Source organism: Pogona vitticeps, chromosome 3 (assembly GCF_051106095.1).
Source record: "Pogona vitticeps strain Pit_001003342236 chromosome 3, PviZW2.1, whole genome shotgun sequence".
NCBI classification, from domain to species: domain Eukaryota; kingdom Metazoa; phylum Chordata; class Lepidosauria; order Squamata; family Agamidae; genus Pogona; species Pogona vitticeps.
This window is the reverse complement of record NC_135785.1, coordinates 238,331,616-238,352,451: the sequence shown is the minus strand read 5'-3', so window position 1 is coordinate 238,352,451 and position 20,836 is coordinate 238,331,616. Positions and strand designations below refer to the sequence as shown.

Genomic DNA, 20,836 nt, shown 5'->3' with positions numbered 1-20,836 from the left:
ACTAAAGCTAAGACCAATAAATATACAAATATATATATTTAAACTGTCACTCTGAGAAATGGAAAACACAAGTCGTACTAAAAATCCAGTCAAAGCAGTAATGCATAGCAATCAATCTAAAAATCACACACAGATAGCTAGTTACTGCCTGAAGAGGAAGATCTTTGCCTGCTTGCAGAAGGACAATAAAGATGGGGCCAGTCTGGCCTCCTGTGGAAGGGAGTTCCAAAGTCTGGGAACAGCAACAGATAGCTTGGACCCAGGACATTTAAGGCTTCATAGGTTAAAACCAGCGCTTTGAATTGTGCTTGGAAACTGATCAGCAGCCAGTGGTGCTGCTGTAACACGGGGGTTATGTGATCCATGTAACCAACCCCAGTCAGCAATCTGGCTGACTGGGGATGGTTAGAGGGATCACATACCCCTCCTGTTATTGTTATACGTATTGTTATACTGCTATATTGAAGAGAAAGCCTCACTGAGTTCAACAGAGGTTACTCTAAAGCATCCTGAAGTGGTCAGGGTGCTAGGAATATGGACAACTCCCATCAGTTAAAATCTCTAGTCAGACTCCTTGAGTGACCTTAGGCCAGCTACCATCCCTCAGCTTAATTTATCTCACAGAACTGCATTAAGAATAAAACTATGAATCAGGGGAAGTGTAGGACAACAATCTTTGTTCTCTGGAGCAAAGGTAGAACATAAATATATCCAATAAGCAAAGACTAAATGGCACAGTTAATAACATGGAAGGAAATTAGATACAGTATTCTAAAACCACTAAAGGAGGAGAACTACCAATGTGTCTCTTTCAAAACAGACAGAAGTTGATTTCTTTTTAATTTTGAAAAGATCTAGATCTAAAGCTGAATGGCTCCTGGTTACTGAGACAGCCTGATTGATGTTCTTCTGTAGAGGCATATTCTTATTTGTAAAGAGCTTTAGTTAGTGAACAGCTGGAAGGTGGAGTGAACAATATTAATGTCTTAGCCAGAGCTGATTTATCACCTATCTCTAGATGTTAATGTTTCATGGACTACTGCCTATTCACTAAATGAAACCAATAGAGTTAGCTGTGAATTGTGAATAACATCATAACTGCTGTGGAAGTGTGTGCTTGCAAATAAAATCTATTTTGGCAGAACCGTTTGTTTAATATGTTTCTTATTTACTGATTAGTAAAGTTGCAAAGTGGCAAAGATTCCTGAACCTAAACAAATGCTACAGGTACTATGGAGTTCTTATGGAGTTTTAGAAAATACAACCTGTTGCTTGACATACAAGGATGAAACATGCCACACTTCTTCCCCATGTTTCTTAAAGGTCTAAAAACTTCTGTTTTCATACATTTGTCCCTCGCTCCCCTTGGATCCTGCAGTGTTTAAATCCAAGGGATAAATAGAAATTGACAACATATTTGAATCAGTTTTGAAAATATTTTGTAAGCTGAATTACATTTAAAAATCTTTTCATTTTGAGGCATACTGTTACCATCTATTCCCATTTCTTTAAAAATCTAAACATCTGTCTACAAATTATCATTATATACCATATGACCGAATAAGGCAAATTAAGGAATGTAAGTTCTTTGGCAGACACTGGTCCAAAAACATTGCTGACAGTTTAATTCCAGTAGAAGTTGGAATCCCCTGAAAGATTCTCTAACACCAGCTTAACCAATTATCAGCAGGTATGTTTCCATGAAGTCCTCGCCCATATGGCTGTGATGATGTGGGACATCTAACATTTGTTGTTTTTGTTATGAGGAATGGAGCCAAGTTATAATGTATTGACTGGAATAAGCTAGGATATGAGAAAACATATAATTGTTGCATTAGTTTAATATTTCCATAGAAGATGGAGAAGAACCTGTTAACAGCATTTGCATGTTAGGCCTGGATTGTGGTGTGGTATGTTCACTGTTCAGGTTTTCATCTTATTCTTTCACCTTTGTTATTTGTCCCTCTAACCCCAGTCAATCAGAATTCTTTGATCACTAAATGTGCTCAGTCATATCCTGTTACCCCTAAAATAAGACCTACCCCCAAAATAAGACCCATTTAAGTGAAACCCCACCCTCTACCATTGTGCAGCAACCAGAAGAAGATGACATGACTGTATTTGAATAAATGTAGATTGCTGTACATGAAAAAAAAACATCCCCTAAAAATAAGCCCTATTGCATTTCTGGAACAAAAATTAATATAAGACCCTACCTTATTTTGGGGGAAACAGGATTTATGAAAGGACAAGGTATAGAAAACTTTTAGGGAGACCAAAAATAAAAGACCATACTAAGGATAATTAGTACGCTCTTTTGTTTTTGGTCTCCCTAAAAGTTTTCTATACCTTTCCTTTCATAAATCTGTTGCAGGGGAATGGTACTATCCTGGTTAAGGTTTGGTGCTTAGAACTCAGTTTGTAGACCTTCCTTTTCAGGCAGGCTTTTGAGCAATAAGGTTCGTGTGTGTTCTCAAGAAGTCTATATTTATGAAATTTAGAGACTGTGAAATGTTTCTAAAAATATTTTAAAATTGCTCTCAGTTCTGGTTTTAATATTGCCAAATGTTTAACTGCTTTTAATATAGTTTTTAAAATAGTATTTTGACAACTGTGATAATTGTATAGTTTTAATTGTTGTGAGAAGCCTTGGGGAGAAAAGCAACATATAGACAAAATCAATAAATAAATATGGAATAAATAATACTGACAGGGTTTAGATAAACCTGAAATTGTTAAATGCAGTTTGTACCAGCAGTAAGTATTTGTAAGGACCAGAGCTAGAGAGAAGCTAAGCAGAAAGCATGAACAGCTGAGTAAGAATTTACCAGAACATACCAGGATTGGTATATAACTGGGAGACCTAGAATACAACAGTGTGGGTTGTTGTTGGGTTGCTGTGTGTTACTGTCGTCGTGAAGTGCTGTAGCTGTGGAGCCAAGCCTGAGAGTTCAGAGGAAACCGTACCTACGTGCTTGGAGAGTGGAACTCTGGCAGAACGGACTGATATATGGTATATGACTATTTACTGGACTGTGACACTGATTTAAGGCTCTGTGACTGTGAAACTGCTGTGTATAGAATAAGGACTGAAGCTGTAAATATTCTGCATATAAACCAAGTATTTCTGCTACAAGAGAGTTTGCTGCCTGTGTCTGCACTTCACTGGGAACTCTGCCGGTTATCACCACCTGGGAAAAACCTGGGAAAATTCCGCTAACTCTGTCAAGTACATTTAAAGAATGTAAGGCATTGTATTCTCAAAGCCTTTCACGGCCGGGATCTGATGGTTCTTGCAGGTTTTCCAGCCAAACAGCCCAATGTAAGGCATCTTACACCTATACAGAACACAGACAACACTATAATATCATTAACATATAATCTTAAAACAATAAACTATACAGTACAAGTAAACACATCCAAAACTCAAAGTTTAAGATAGGTATTGTTTTTATAAAAGGCAAAAATATTACAATGAATGGTATATTAGCAGCAGAATCTTATGCTTAACTCTTAAGAAATAAGCCCCACTGAATTTAGTGGGACTTATTCCTAGGTTGCACTCTCACCTGGAGCAAATGTCTATTGATTCCTTTAAAACATGTATAGATTGCACTGTATCACAAGATATCAGGGCGTGTTACAGAGCCAATTTAAAAAAGTAAAATCTTTAAAACAAGTTAGAACTAAACACTTTCAAATGTGTTAAAACAATTGCATCAAAACCTGTGCAGGTGAAAATCCTCAACACACAAAGGTTCTAATGTTCCATGGTTGGGTACTACAAACCAGAAAGCCCGACTCCATACCTCCAGATAATGAACAATTTTCATTGGTGTCACATGGATGAAGGCCTCAACAGAAGATCTTAGTGACTGGGCAGGATTTCTATAGAGGCTCTCATTTAAATATCCAGGTCCCAAGCTGTTTTGGACTTTGTAGGTCATCATCAACACCTTGGACTCATACCAGTGCAAATCCTTCAGAACCAGTGTCATGTGGGCTGTGAAAGATGTTCCTATTAGAATTTTCGCAACTACATACTGCTCTTGCTACAGCATTCATGTATTACCATGCAGCATGCATATGAGCACCCTCTGTAGTCTAACAAGGAGATTACCAGGCCATGGACTACTGCTACCAGGTTATCCCTGTCCAGAAATGGTCATAGCTGACGGATATCTTTGTCCTCTGTTATCATTTTCCAATCTTCATTGCGGATTTGTGCCACTATGTCTTTTGCTACTCACATAGCTGAAGAATGCTTTTTTTATTGCTTTTAGTGTCTCTAGCTAACCTCAGCTCATTCTCAGCTTTTGCTCTCCTAATGCTATCCCTGCATTTCCTTGCTACTTATGTGTACCACCCTTGGTGGTCTGGCCTACTTTCCACTTCCTGCACATGTCTTTTTCAGGTTTTAGGTCCTCCCTGAGCTTTTTGTGAAGCCACACTGGCCTTTTTTGCTGCCTCCCCCCTTTTTTTTTCTTGTTGGAATTGTTTGTAGTTGTGCCTCTCCTCATCAGCAAAGAAGTCAAAGATTATCATAGTTGGGATTAAACAGGAGTGTAGCCCTCTCAGGTCGGCACTGAGCATGCTCAGTAGGTAAAGGATACTGTTGATTGCAGGGTGGAACAAAATGGAGTGGTTGGAACTCTGACAAGAAGTACTCCGTACTATAACATTTGGTTGCAGTTGTCTGCTTCTTTTTTAAAACATATTTATAGGTAAGCTGTAGGAAAGAGAGGAATTTTAATGGAAGAAGGAAATGTCATTCTGTAGTTCAATTAATTTCTTTCTAACCTTTCAGTAACATGGGTGACTTCACTTGAGAAAGATTGGAATAACTTTGATTCTAGTTTTAGTTATTATGTTTCAGCGGCTGGATAGCTCAGTGGTTTAGTTAGAGGCTGGGAGTGCATTTCCCCCAATATGCCTCCTGTCAGTAGGGCCATCCTGTACGGTCCTGGGCAAGCTGCACAGTCCCAAGATGCCCCCAGAAAAAGGGAATGGTAAACAACCTCTGAGTATTCGCTACCTGGAAAACCCTGAAAAAAGGATCTCCATCAAGCAGAATTGACTTGATGATTATGATTATGTTTCAGTAGTTTCCACATGGGCTGTTCTCCATTTAGACATCTCTAAAATGGCACATGGCTTGTGATAGAACACAAGCTTACAGCCTGTGTTGTTGTTTTGAACCTGGACTGGGGAAGTGAGCTATTCATAACACTCAAATTCCTCGGATCTTTTCCGTTCAAGTGAAACTAGGTGTTTCCATCAACTTTACCATAGCTTGTCAACAATGTTTCCTCTTCCATTGATCATACATTTATCAGGATTCACTAAAGAGGAACACATTTATCGCCCTGTTAGTTATGTGGCCGCCCTTCCGTGTGCACACCGGCCTAAACCCTCAACACGAAATTGATTTTTTTTTCAAAGCGACAACCCCACAAATAAGCTCCATTGAACTTGTATGGCTCACTTCTGAGTAGACACGCATAGAACCGCCGTGCAAAGTTCCAATTGTATGCATTTGTTTAGGAGAAAGCCATTCTGAAGAACGTCTGACTTTACTTCTGAGACGGCCTGACTAACGGAATATTCAATTAAAAAAAACAACAACCCCACACAGGATCACACTCTTGGGGCGCCGCCGAAAGCCCCGCTGGACCCACTACGACGGGCTTCTAAGTAAGCGGAGAAGATCCGAGGAATTTAATGCCCCCATTCATGCAAAGTTTGGGGACGTCGAGTTTTCCCTGAAACAAGTCTACTCGGCAGTAACACTCCCGAGGGAAGAAGTGGGGGGGGGGAGAGGAGAGAGAAATACTCCCTCTCGGTTGTATGGCGGATTTTCCGGCGAGCACCGTCCACTTTCTTCTCACCACTTTCCCCCCCTTTCACTTCCTTTCAGTTCCTGCAGGGGTCGCTACTGCCTCACTCAGGCTCTGGTCTCTCCCCACCACTCGGTGGCGGGGTCCGCCGCCGCCACCAGAGACTAGTTGGCGCCATTTTGAAGCCGACAGAAAGAGGGGCAGGAGGGGGGGGAAGCTTTCGCGGCGATCTGCGGAAGGGGTGGGAGGGGGTTCGCGGCGATTGGCTGCGGGGCGGCGGCGGCGGCTGTCCTAGCCTCGCGCGGTGGGCTCGAGAGGAGCGGGCGGGCTCGTCGCTCTGCCTTGTCGTCGTCGTCGTCCACACAGACACGGGGGAGAGAGAGAGAGGAGCCGTAAAGGCTGCAGCCCGCCCGCCCGCTCGCCCGAGCCACGGGAAGGTAAGAGAAAAGGCTCCCTCGCTCTTCCCTGGCAATTCCGCTCATCCCGAGACTCCTCCACAGAGTCTCGTTGCTTTCTCTCGGTTGTTCAAGGCAGGCGGAAAACCGAAAGGCGACCGGTAGAGGGAGGGAAGAGGATGCCGGCCCCACAGCTTTCCCACCTCCTCCTTTTCCCCTTCACGCCCCGCCATCCCTCGCTGGCCTCGGCCGTCCTTTGCATGTTGAACTTGCCGCCCTTTCCTCCGCCGGGTGGCTGCGAGCCTTCGCCTGGTTTGCGGGGCTGTTTGGGCGCTGGAGACGGCGGGCGACCGGGTGGCGACGGGTGACCTTGCCTGAATTGCCTTCCCCCCCCTTCAGTTATATAAATATATACTGTATAGAAAGAGATTGCCCTCTCTTGCTTCCCCGAGTCCCCCCTTTTCAGTCAGCGAGACAGGAGGAGGAGGAGCAGCGGCAGAAGGAAGGAGGGAAAGGAAGGCGCTTGCCTCAAATGTGGCGCTTCAGGGATCCGGCTTCCTTCTTTCCACCCGCCTGCCTGCCTGCCTTACCCGCCCCTCGAGCCGCTTTCCTCATTCGAGACTTGGAAAGGGGTTTTTTCAAAGCCCCCGAGGCTTGTGCCGCTCGCCTTCCCCAGTTGGCCTAGTCTATCCTCCCTCGCCGAAGTCGCCTGCCCCAGCCCGTTCCTCCTGCCCTTGGCGGGGCCTGCTGGAGATGGGGAGGAAGAGGGAGGAAGAAGGGGTGGTGGTGGGGGGAAGGAACTCCCCGACTCCCCCCCTCTCACATTTTTATACTCTCTTTCAACTTGCCTGGTGTCGGAGGCGGCCACGGCTCTCTCCGGTCGCGGAAAGAGTGGGGAAAGCGGGCGGGCGGGGGCGGGGCGCCGGGGGCCGATCGCCCTCCACCGCGAGCAAGAACCAAAAACCGGGCTCCTTCTGCTGGGGCAGTTGCCTTGGCTTCCCTGAAATACGAAGAGCAAGGCCCCTCGCACTTCTCTGCCAGTGCACTGGTCATTACTTGTGATACGTTGGTTTTACTTTGGGACTGAGCTTCTAGGCTCCAGCGACCTCCCAACTGGAATGTCTCACACCGCCTGCCCCTAGGATACTTCCAACTTCGGGCCCTGCCTCTTGTTAGAGGGTGGAGAAGAGCAAAGCGATGGTTTACGGAAATAATAAAGATCACTCCTGCATGGATGTGTCTTCTTTAGAGCTTGTCGAGTTCTTGGTGGTGGTGGTGGGGCTGGGGCTGGGGTTGAGTTTCACAATGGAGACATATTACTGTGTTGTGGGTTTAATGTATTGGTGGAAGAGTCTGCTTTTATGTTCTTGTATACTTTTCTTCTTCTGTGTGTAGGCATCCATCAGTCTCGAAAGACTATGGTAACATGCTCTGCGACTAGTTGTATTTACTGCTGCATTAGGATGGGTAATATCAGCAGGATGCATGGTGGTGAGGATGTAGTAGTAGAAGGTCCTAGGTTTACCCTTCCAGTGTACATAGCTCAGCAACTTTGGTCTCTGGTTGCAGAGCCAGAGGTTGGGCATTCAATTCCCCACTGTGGTTCCTTGAGAGGGGCTGGACTTGATCTATAGGATCCCTTCCAGTTCTGCAGTCCAAAGGTGTTTGCGGTGGTGGTGGTGGTATACCTAGTTACAGATTTTACATTATTGAAAGCTGTACATGCATAGATGCTTTATATGTACATGCAGTCTGAGACATGCATTGTGTACATGTGTGGGACTTGTGCACAAGGTAAATTCTACATATGGAGATAAATGTTTGTAATTAGAATCTCATTTCATGTGTTCAGTTTAGATTTCTGTACAGGTTAGTATCTTTTACTACTATTTATAGATGGCTGTAAAATTCGTGACTTCAGCAGAAATGTAAATGTTGCTGAGCGTTTGACTGATAATAAAGTAGAATTGAATGCACAATTGTCATATTTTAATTATTAAGGTTTTTGCAGTGTTTTCAGTTTTCCATATAGGTTTATAAATAAACATTGCTTATACACCATTTATGTTCAGTAATCCCCTTTCATGATTATATAGGATAGGTAGTTAGCCTTTGGCTGTCTTTTCCCCCCTCCCCTCACCTAGTTGGAAAATTCATGGGGAGGATGGTTACAGCAAGGACTGTTGTGTTAGTCTGACAAGGAAAATACAACAGAAGTCGCCTCCTTTGTGAGTTGCACCAGGTACCCACTATATCTTTTTAGTGCTGGTTAAAACTCTTATTATTTTCACAAGTCTCTTATTTAACTCTTGATGGGTATATGGTAGTGTGCATTTCTGGCCTTTTTTGCTCTTTTTATTGCTCCCAACTTTTATGCTGTTCGCTTTTAATTGGTTGCATTTGCTTTAAAGTCTTTTTTAACGTGTGTCTGTTATCCGAGTAGTTTAAGAGGATCCTAGTCCTTGGCCAGTACTCTATTCATTGTATGCTAGAAGGTTTCCAGAACTCATTAGCACAAGGAGGTACTAGGTACCTGTTTACTCAGACTTCAGGAAGGGCCTTCTGCTCATGCAGTAGAGCATTCAAGGAAGAGGAAGGTAAGACCCCATCCTATCTGGGGCATGGATGCAGAGATAGAATTGAAGGGTGGTGGTGTTGTATTTCTAACTTTATCAGTAAAGTCAACGTATGTGTAATTTGCAATGGTGTATACATTTTATGATAGCTCAGTGGTTTAGGTACTGTATATGACTGCAGAGCTAGAGGTTGGGACTTTGATCCATAGAGTCTCTTCCAGCTCTGCAGTTCTAAGATGATGATGGTGATGATTTTAATGCATTGGGGCACATACAGTGTAAAAAGACCAGTTTTTCTTGTATTACTCATTTCATTCTCAGCCACTTGCAACTCCATCTGCTTGAGAGGGTCTTCTAACTCTTCAGGGACAGATTGCGATATGTGTAGGCAGGGGGCTACAGAGGAATGAGGAGTTTACAGTAGTGCCCAATTCTGCTGAAAGAAGGACACTGCTGGATTCAGCCCATACTGTCCACAAAACGAAAACTATATTGTGCTTAAACTACACTAAGGCCTCCTAAGTAAATGCTGAAGAGTCAAAAGGCTGGGTTCCTTTGAAAGGATATTTTTTCCTGTAACTGAGAAAGTTATCACCTCTGCAATTTTATGCATTTAGATGAAAAACATACAGACATCTGAAGTCAGTGATGGTTGTTGAAACTTCATTCACATTTGTAACTGCTGTATCATTAGAATCCTCAAAATCTATAAAGTGGATAACATGTCTATAGAAAATGCTTCTATGGGTAATTTGCACTATCTTAAAAAGTACTGAAGAGATTCAAATGGCAATAAGATTGTCCTATTTTTTCTGAAAATCTAAAAATTCATATTAAAAATATGTTCTAAGAGGATTGTTGATATTTTGCTGTCCATGTTGAGTTTTCTCCTACTGTTCTCAAGTTATTTACCATATTTTTTGCACCATAAGACGCACTTTTTCCCCTCCAAAAGGGGGGGGTAGAAAGTCTGTGCGTCTTATGGTGCGAAGGTGGTGACTTCGCCCCCACTGGCCCCGTGGGGGGGAGCGTCGCAAGGGTCCGAGGGAGCCTTCCAGGACCCTTGTGATGCTCCCCCACCCCCCCACGGGGCCAGCACAGGTGAAATCGCCAGCTTCCTGGTGGGGGGAACGTTGCAAGGGTCCTGGAAGCTCACTCAGACCCTTGCAACGCTCCTCCCACCGGCAAAATTGCCAGTTTCTGGGAGTGTTTTGAGGCTTCCCAAGCCTCAAAACACTCCCAGAAGCTGGCGATTTTACCCCCCCTGGCCCCGTGGGGGGGTGGGGGTAGCGTGGCAAGGGTCCAAGGGAGCCTCTCAGGACCCTTGCCAGGCTGCCCCCACCTCCCCACGGGGCCAGCCCTGGCGAAATCGCTAGGTTCTGGGAGTGTTTGGAGGCTTGGGGAGCCTCCAAACACTCCCAGAAGCTGGCGATTTTACCTCCCTGGCCCCGTGGGGGTGGGGGTGGGGGTAGCGTGGCAAGGGTCCAAGGGAGCCTCCCAGGACCCTTGCCAGGTTGCCCCCACCCCCACCCCCCACGGGGCCAGCCCTGGCGAAATCACCAGCTCCCAGGACCTTTTGAGAGGCTGGAAAGCTTCTCAAAAGGTCCTGGAAGGTCGCTATTTCGCCCATGCTGGCCCCGTGGGGGGGTAGCGTGGCAAGGGTCTGGAAGGCCCCCTCAGACCCTTGCCACGCTACCCCCACACCCCCACGGGTCCAGGGGGGGCAAAATCGCCACCTTCTGGGGCTCTTTTGAAGCTTCCCAAGCCTTAAAAGAGCCCAGAAGGTGGCGATTTTGCCCCCTCTGACCCTCGGGGGGGGCAGGTTGAGTCTCTAAAGGGTCCTGGAACACACTCTAGGACCCTTTGGAGGCTCACCCTGCCCCCCACCAGGCTAGAGGGGGCGAAATTGCCACCTTCTGGGGCTCTTCTGAAGCTTTCCAAACCTCAAAAGAGCCCCAGAAAGTGGTGATTTTGCCCCCTCTGGCCTTCAGGGGGTCTGGGTGAGCCTCCAAAGGGTCCTAGGTTGTGTTCCATAAGACAGACCTCTCCATAAGGCTCACCAATTTTTAGGAGAAGAAAACAGATTTTTTTCCTGTTTTCTTCTCCTAAAAATTTGGTGCGTCTTATGGAGAGGTGCATCTTATGGAGCGAAAAATACGTTGCTCTTACTCTTGAGACTTATTTGTTGGGTACAACTTTATATTCACTGCACTATTCATTTTATAAAAGCTTTTAACATAGTTCTAATATATAGTATAGTCTACATATAAAAGATCCAGAAATTATATGAAAGACTTTTTGGACTGGTGACAAACACATTGGAATGAAGCTGTTTTAAGAGTACTTGCCCATTTATTTGACTGGGAAAAAGTCTGCAGGATCCAGGTAGAGGACAGGATGAGTGGGAATGTTTCTTGTTGTCTTTACTAAGACTTTAATGATGAGATTCCTTTCAATAGTTTATAAGCCCACATTCTGCATTTTCGAAAATCGAGAATCTGTGCCAATGTATTGATGACATAGGTGACAGTTAACTTATGGTAATTATATGAGATGACCTTCCTGTCTGGTATGAAGTTTGTGGACAGCATAGGTTGTCTGGATGGGATGTTAGAGAGGCTTGTAGAAGCATCAGTGGTCATGATAGTGTAGACAGTAATGACCCTCTTTGATTTTATCAGGAGGTCTGAGAAATAATGCATAGGTGGCTGGAGGACACAGGCTCAAAGGAAATGTTTATGAAAATGTTGGTTCCATGTGAAGAAATGGGTAGAGCTGCAGTACTTGTGTAGATGAGATGGTGATATCAGAAGAAAAGATTTTGATTTATTAAACAATGAGAAATGCTTTGAGGCTAAAACACCTGTGTAGCAAAGTGTGAAGTAATCAGCTAGCTGGTGTTTTAATTCCGCTCCCTCCCCCTGTTTTCCCTAGTTGTAGAGCAGAAATTAGATAATACCACTCTGATGGCAGAAAGTGAGGAGGAATTAAAGAACCTTGTAATGAGAGTGAAAGAGGAGAGTGCAAAAAACGGTCTGAAACTCAACATCAAAAAAACTAAGATCATGGCCACTGGTCCCATCACCTCCTGGGAAATAGAAGGGGAAGATATGGAGGCAGTGTCAAATTTTATCTTCCTGGGCTCCATGATCACTGCAGATGGAGACAGCAGCCCTGAAATTAAAAGGCGCCTTCTTCTTGGGAGGAAAGCGATGACAAATCTTGACAGCATCTTGAAAAGCAGAGACATCACCTTGCCAACAAAAGTCCGAATAGTCAAAGCTATGGTTTTTCCTGTCGTGATGTATGGAAGTGAGAGCTGGACCATAAAGAAAGCAGACCGCCGAAGAATTGATGCCTTTGAATTGTGGTGCTGGAGGAGACTCTTGAGAATCCCCTGGACTGCAAGGAGAACAAACCTATCAGTTCTAAAGGAAATCAACCCTGAATGCTCACTTGAAGGACAGATCCTGAAGCTGAGGCTCCAGTACTTTGGCCATCTCATGAGAAGAAAAGAGTCCTTGGAAAAAACCTTGATGTTAGGAAGGTGTGATGGCAAGAGGAGAAGGGGACGACCGAGGATGAGATGGCTGGACAGTGTCTGCGAAGCAACCAACATGAACCTTACACAACTCCGGGAGGCAGTAGAAGACAGGAGGGCCTGGCGTGCTCTGGTCCATAGGGTGACGAAGAGTCGGACACGACTAAACGACTAAACAAACAATATGGCCAGGAGCCATACAGATGAATCAGCTTGCAGTTCCATTCATAAACATACATTTACACTCCTCAGCTGTTATAACTGTCACTTCTGGCACATATCCCATATAGAATTGTTTCTCAACCCAGTGACTTGCATGCAAACACAAACCTATACATATGCATATACTGTATTATTCTAGGAAATTAGATTCTAAGGGTGCAATCCTAACTAGCTAAAAACGCTGAGAGCTAGTGGAGTTGACACTAAGCCAGCTAAAACTGTGTTGAATATGCTAGAAATTTGAATTGTGGTGCTGGAGGAGACTCTTGAGAGTCCCCTAGACTGCAAGTAGATCAAACCTATCCATTCTGAAATAAATAAATTTAGAGTGTTCACTGGAAGGACAGGTCCTGAAGAGGAGGCTTCAATACTTTGACCATCTCATGAGAAGAGAAATCTCCCTGGGAAAGAGTGAAGGCAAGAGGAGAAGGGGATGACAGAGGACGAGATGGTTGGACAGTGTCACCGAAGCTACCAACATGAATTTGACCAAACTCCGGGCAGCAGTGGAAGACAGGAGAGCCTGTCTCTGACATTCTCTGGTTCATGGTCACGAAGAGACTTAACAACTAAACAATAACAACAGAGCAGAAATTGGCTGAAGTTGAGAAATGCATAGTTTGGAAGGAAAAATCCATGCTTCAAGGACATTTTAATTTTTTTTATCACATGGGCAGATAGATAAATGTTGGGGTTAGCACCTGGAAACTGAAAAATGAAGACCACCTGAAAGATTAAAGAGAACAGTTAAAGTACAGTCCTGTACATATTTCTTTGGAAGTAAGCCCATTGAGTTCGATGGGGTCTGTTTCCAGGTATTTTTTAGGGATTTTAGTAGAAAACAATAGTTACAGGTATAAATGTGTTTAAATAGAATGACGTGTATGTATTTTGATGCTAATAGAAAGCATGATGGATATATTAGAACATCTAAGCTAATGCATGTGGTAAAAATGTAAGTTTGAAAAACTATAGAAAGAATAGAGCATATATAGGTGGTTTTCTTGTTTATGTGCAAAGAAGGGAGGAATAGGATAAATTAGAAGTAGTGATGGAATTATGTACAGAAATGAATGTTTGGATTTTGTTACTTCATTGGTCAGATCTTTGCTGTTTTACAACAGGGAATTGAGCCAGGCATAAAAATAATAATGGCTGATTAATGAAATTGATTGAGAAATGTTAATTTGGATCATGACACAACCTGGCTATATAGTAAATAAATGCAACTCCCTGGTTTCTTTGTTTGCTGGGTTTCAGCCAATGGTCATAACACCACTGTACAGTAATGGAATTTGCTGGGAAAGTCCAGCACAGTTATATTTATAATTAGAATGGCTTTAAAGTGATGTCAAACAGTTAAATAGGCTTAGAAGACAGTATTCTTATTTTAAAAACATTTCAAAAGTGTCACTCAGATCAGGAAATTAAGAGCAGGAATTTCAAACAAATTAAATTAACCGCAAGGCAAAAAATATTTGAGGAACAAATTGCTAAAGTAAAAAAAAATGAGTATGTGAGAAGGATGGAAGGGTAGACAGTCTCCCTGCCAGAATGCCATCCCTCACCCATGGAGCAAGTGGTGAGTCCAAGCCCAAGATCCTCAAGATTGAGAGGAAAACAACCCCTTCAACAGAGAAGCAAGAGCCAAGCAAGAAAATCTACTAGTGACGATGGTACAGGAAGTAGTAAAACAGACAGTGAAGTTGAAGAGTCTAGGAGAACAGATGACAGGCCAAGGCCAAGGAATGAGTGACAGAAATCCAGAAATGACAAGACAGAAAGGGGCGGAGCCAGGGAGTCAGTTGGAAAAGGTGGGAAAGAAAGAAGAAGGGGGGAAAGATATAAAGCAGAAGAAGGAGGAAGTTGGTGGAAGCAGCTGAAGCTGAATCTCACAAGGGTGGTAAGATCCTTTGGGATGGAAATGGATCTGATTAAAAAATGCATGGACAAAGAAATGGGAACAGTTCATGGTGTCTGGAGAAGAGGCTGAGAGGAGATGAAGAAGGGTAGTGCCAATGAAGCCACCTTATTGTGGCAGGAAGGAGGCTTGAGAGGGGGCAGGGAAAGAGCCCTGCTGGGCAAGGAGGGGAGAGAGAGCGGTAGATGACAGCAGCCCTCAGAAGCGATACCACCTGAGACGCCACTGCTTAGGACTACTTGGGAGCAGGGTTTGACAGTTCTATACCAAGGGCATTCGGACGGAATAAATTGCCCTTACTATTGGTTCCACAAGATGCCACATTGATGGCTTTCTTCTTGAAGAAAGGTTTTATACTGTTGGACTTTGATGTTTCAAATCCATTTAAGAAATCAGAAACTAACCCCTTCCTCACACGATTGTGTGAGGAAGAGAAGTTATGTACAGTATTCCTGTCACTATTGAACGTTTTCTAGACGTTCTAATAGATCATGTTGGTACAATTCATGGTCAAGTGTCTTGTGTTACTGAGATAGACATTGAAGTGAAGGGAAGAAACCCTTCTCAAGGTAACAAATCCCCACAGATTGTGGTGAAAGCAACCTAATTTTCAAAGAGATTATAGAAGTATTGGATGTCAGAGATATTTAGAAGACACTAATACAGTGTCCAAGCCTCAGAAATGTCCTGGAAGCTGGCGATTTCTCCCCCGCTGGTCCCGGGGTGGTGGTGGTGGGAGCCTCCAAAGGGTTGTGGAAGGCACTCTCCGACCCTACCGAGGCTCTCCCCCGCCAGCCCCCCTGCTGGGCCTCGGTGGAGCGCTTTTACAATATTTGCTCCATAAGACGCAGACATCAACACCTTTTGGGGGTAGAAAAAGTGTGTCTTATAGAGCAAAAAATACGCTAATATTTCAGGTGTGTTGTTTTCCTTTATAAATTATTTTTATATTTTTATTTTTGTGTATTGGGTGTTGTGTTTATTGCTGGAAACTGCCTCGGTAGGTTGGTGGCAAGGCTACTAGATGATGCAGCATAAAAATATAATTTATTAATTTTTCATTCTCTAAATTCCATTGTATCCGAGTAGAAGAACATTTTGACAGCCAAGGTATGTAATTTCTGCTTTGTTGTATGATGATCATTTGATAAATGGCACAGGACTTTTCTTTTTTGATCTTAATACATTCCATTGCCTAGACAAAAAAGTACTCTACTGTGAAGAAGCAGTAGATTTGTTTATGTACAGTGGTGACCCGCTTGATGACGAATTCGCTTCACGACAATGTTTTAGTGATTGCTCTTGCAAGTGCAAAATGATGTTTTAATGGGCAAAATCAGCTTTACGACGATCGGTTCCCTGCTTCGGGAACTGATTCTTCGCATTACGATGATCAAAACAGGTGATCGTCGGGTTTTCAAAATGGCTCCCTGCTGTGTTCTGGACAGATTTTTCGCTACACAGGCATTGGAAAATGGCTGCCCTATGGAGGATCTTCACTGGACGCTTAGGTATTTTGCCCATTGGAACGCATTGAAGCGGTTTTCAATGCATTTCAGTGGGCTTTTTTTATTTCGCTTGATGAGGATTTCGCTCTACAGCGATTTCGCTGGAACAGATTATCCTCAAGCGAGGCACCACTGTATTGCCCTAGCTGACATTCTTTGTGAAACCAAAAGAAAAAAAAATCTGTATGTGGCAAGTGACTGGTATTTGGGCTAATTATTTACAAATGCAGTTGACAATGCTACAGAATGCCTACATTGTAGACATTGCTGTACGTGATTTCTGCAACAAAATGCAGTTTTAGTAGAGTAAAATATTTCATCCTAAGGCTGATAAACAGTTAACAAAGTCTGTTGTGGCCATGTCTCCACAGGATAGCAAGCCAGGATCCTTTAAACTTTAGGAAATTATGGAGGGAAGTAGGACAATTTTGTTTTTTGTGTTGGCTGGGTAGATGCACTATGGCTAGCTGTAATTCAAGGAAATAGCCCTCTCATTTCCCTGTAGAGCAGGACCTTCTGTTGGTGCCAGCCACCCAAGATATTTGGAGTGTCTTACACTGTGCTGTGAAAAGAGTCACTCTCAAGCTTCTTCTTTAGTTTGTAACCAGACAGGAAGGTACTGATCTTCCTCACAAGCGTCCTGAGCACTCAGAAGCTGCCTGCTGTGGCTAATGATCTTTGCCTGCTGCCTAGCTCCAGCTAGAAAATAAAACTGGGATTCCTTTCTTTGTTGTCTCCATGAGATAATGAAAAGAAAACGTGAATGACCCATAAAGAACAGTTTAACTCTTCTTATATAGTCAGTGAAGCAGAAGTAGATATTTTTCTGGAACTCTCTGGCTTTCTCCATAATCCAGCGCATGTTAGCAATTTGGTCTCGAGTTCCTCTGCCCCTTCGGAATCCAGCTTGTACTTCTGGGAGTTTTCGGTCCACATACTGCTCAAGCCTACCTTGTAGGATTTTGAGCATAACCTTGCTAGCGTGTAAAATGAGTGCACTTATACGGTAGTTGGAGCATTCTTTGGCACTGCCCTTCTTTGGTATTGGGATATAGACTGTATGAAATATAGGTAATATTAAATTAAAATATTAAGATAATTAAGCTATCTTTTTACCAAAATCACCTCTTTAGATGAATAGATGTCCTCTATAGAAATAGAAATTGTTGCCATTTGTGAACCCATAAAGGACTAACGGGTCATTTTGCTCATCAGCAAGTTTACAGTACAATGCTTCTGGAAGTGAAGGATTGACTGGCTGAACGCCATTTTCCAGAGGATGCCCAAGTGTACTTGCAGTGCATTTCAACTCTTTCAGGAGGCTCCTTCCCCCACATATAAAGTATATTATGTTGTCGTACTCAAGGTGTTCTTCTCAGAGTATGCTAGGCAGGTTGCTAAAGGAGAGGACCATCTGAGCCATAGTGCCTTTTGTGTTTTTTTTGAATGTCCTACCTGGGAATGGTTAATTTGTATTACTGCTACAGTCAAAAAGCTGCTTTTCTGCTTTTTTTAAAACTGCTCTTCTTAGATTATTAGATTTTGTAGTTGTCTTAATATTTAAGTATAAATAATTAGGTTTATGTATTCTTGAAGGCTTTCATAGCCGGGATCTGATGGTTGCTGTGGGTTTTTCAGGCTCTTGGGCTGTGTTCTGAAGCTTGTTCTTCCTGACATTACTCCAGTCTCTGTGGCCGGCATCTTCAGAGGATTGGAGTAGGAACTCTGTCCATGCTCATTAGGTTTTTATATTTTTATAAATGGTGAAGTCAGCAATGATTTATAGTGGCCTTATAGGGCTTTCAAGTTAAGTGAGATATTTAAAGAGTGGTTTTACCAGTTCCACACCCCCAGTGAGTTTCCATGGCAGAGTAGAATTTGAACCCAGACTTCTTGAATCCTAGTTTATCACTACACCAGACTGGGAATCTCATACATGTTTGTACAAGTGCATATTTATATGTGTTTACTTTCCCATTTAATTTAATTTTGTTGCTTTTACAGCAAGCTTTTTGATTCTGTAACCCCAGGCTACAATCCTACCAGCCTTAACCACAGATGGAAAAGTCCAGAAAAACTTGGAGGATGTTTTCTTAATTTTTTCCCATGGACAAATGATAAGTTTTTTTCAAGTTGAAAAATTAGAAATTTTGGGGAGTATGGGTCAAAAATCTTTAATACTTTTTTGTCTTATTTTTCATCATTTCAAAATGTTAGGAATAATGTACAGTATTACAGTACAAAGATCTGTATGCAAGATAGTTAACAGAATTATATAACATTAATTCATGAGTGTATTATAGACAAGGGATGAGAGTCTTCACTTACTTTCTTCTTGGTGGTGAGAATTAAAAATACAGAAATTTTGTTCCTGGTGGGGGAGATTTTACCACTTTTTGTGAAAAATTCATGGAATTGTTTTTGTGTAAAAGCCTTGTATTTTGCACGATATTCAAAGATTTTAGAGTGAAATGTATTTTTTTAATACACAAAACCAGTTTTCCCCAAGTACTGTTGCTGATAAAAGCTGTGTTCATCTTTTTTGCTCCACTCTGGGAGAGAAAAAAAATCTGGCTATGGGTGCCACATTTTTTGATGGAGTGTCTTAATATATTAAGATATCCTCTTTTTTTGTTAAGGATGAGAACATTTGTGAGTATTTGTTTTGTAGTCTTTACTATAGAATTATAAAACACAGACTTGTAAGATTCATTTATGTATTATGTGGGTACTGCCATCTTTATGTGAGGAGTATCCAGATGTCTACATTACTTGTGGATTGTTGCCTGCCTTGTTTTGATGATGTTCTAATTTGGTTGAGACAGTCAAAGTAGAAGCAAAATTGTTACTGTCCAAAATGTGTTTCTTAAAGGATATGTGGTTTCTGCTTTTGTGTTTTCCCTACTTCTTAAATGACAGAAATGGAGTTACAGGCGTCAGTTAATATTGTTCTTGTTGTTCAGTCGTTAAGTCATGTCCGACTCTTTGTGACCACATGGACCAGAGGACGCCAAGTCCTCCTGTCTTCCACTGCCTCCCGGAATTGGGTCAGATTCATGTTGGTAGCTTCGGTGACACTGTCCAACCATGTCATTCTCTGTCGTCCCCTTCTCCTCTTTCCCAACACCAGGGTCTTTTCCAGGGAGTCTTCTCTTCTCATGAGATGGCCAGAGTATTGGAGCTTCAGCTTCAGGATCTGTCCTTCCAGTGAGCACTCAGGGTTAATTTCCTTCAAAATGGATAGGTTTGTTCTCTTTGCAATCCAGGGGACTCTCAAGAGTCTCCTCCAGCACCACAATTCAAAAGTATCAATTCTTCAGCAGTCAGCTTTCTTTATGGTCCAGCTCTCACTTCCATACATCACTACTGGAAAAACAATCGCTTTGACTATGTGGACCTTTGTTGGCAAGGCGAGGTCTCTGCTTTTTAATATGCTGTCTGGATTTGTCATCAGTTTCCTCCCAAGAAGCAGGTTTTTAATTTTGTGGCTGCTGTCACCATCTGCAGTGCTCATGGAGCCCAAGAAAGTAAAATCTGTCTCTGCCTCCATTTCTTTCCATTCTATTTGCCAGGAGGTGATGGGGCCAGTGGCCATTATCTTAATTTTTTTGATGTTGAGCTTCAGACCATTTTTGGCGCTCTCCTCTTTCACCCCCATTACGAGGTTCTTTAATTCTTCCACACTTTCTGCCATCAGAGTGGTATCATCTGCATATGTGAGGTTGTTGATATTTCTTCCGGCAATCTTAATTCCAGTTTAGGATTCTTCCAGTCCTGCCTTTCCCATGATGTATTCTATATATGTTAAATAATCAAGGAGACAATATACAGCCTTGTCGTACTCCTTTCCCAATTTTGAACCAATCAGTTGTTCCATATCCAGTTCTAACTGTTGCTTCCTATCCCACATATAGGTTTCTCAGGAGATAGATAAGATGGTCAGGCACTCCCATTTCTTTAAAGACTTGCCATAGCTTGTTGTGGTCGACACAGTCAAAGGCTTATGCGTAGTCAATGAAGCAGAAATAGATGTTTTCTGGAACTCTGGCTTTCTCCATAATCCAGCGCATGTTAGCTATTTGGTCTCTAGTTCCTCTGCCCCTTCTAAATCCAGCTTGTACTTCTGGGAGTTCTTGGTGCACATAGTGCTGAAGCCTACCTTGTAGGATTTTGAGCATAACCTTGCTAGCGTGTGAAATGAGTGCAATTGTACGGTAGTTGGAGCATTCTTTGGCACTTCCCTTCTTTGGGTTGGGATGTAGACTGATCTTTTCCAGTCCTGTGGCCACTGCTGAGTTTTCCAAATTTGCTGGCATATTGAGTGTAGCACCTTCACAGCATCATCTTTTAAGATTTTAAATAGTTTAACTGGAATGCCATCACCTCCACTGGCCTTGTCATTAGCCATGCTTTGTAAGGCCCACTTGACTTCACTCTGTCTGGTTCCAGGTCAGCAATCGCGTGTCCCCTGCTACTGCCAACTCTGCTCTCTCTTCTAATTGCTCCGGAGCTCACAGTCGACTATCCACTCCTGGCAGAGGGAGGGAATATGAGTCTCCCTATCAGGCTGACAAGTGCATAGCTGACCACGACAGAGCCAGTGGCAGCAGCAGACCCATGAGTGGATGGTCCCTCGTTATGTCCAGCTTTGCAGGGATATTTGTATTCATATACGAATACCCTCATCTCTACATATAACACCTGTGGTTTTGGTACTCTTGCATTGTTTGTATCTCTCCCACCCCATATAGTATGTCATGTTATTGTTTTTGTTTTGACTTCTATACTGTTCCAGAGTGCTAGAGCACTCTCCAAGTGGTTTACAACTTAATTATG

General features: G+C 42.9%; 1 protein-coding gene across 4 annotated transcripts in view; it reads left to right on the top strand.

Annotated features, from left to right (window-relative positions):
• The first annotated feature begins 6,087 nt into the window (after window positions 1–6,087).
• The window catches only part of PDS5B (PDS5 cohesin associated factor B), a 101,251-nt gene continuing 86,502 nt past the window's right edge, over window positions 6,088–20,836 (top strand). For 3 of the 4 annotated variants that reach the window (XR_013543352.1, XM_020788547.3, XM_078389984.1), the window contains exon 1: window positions 6,137–6,274. The gene's annotated coding sequence lies outside the window, so the exon portion shown is untranslated. Of the gene's footprint in view, window positions 6,275–20,836 lie in introns of all 4 variants that reach the window. The other variant, XM_078389985.1, reaches the window with a different exon arrangement.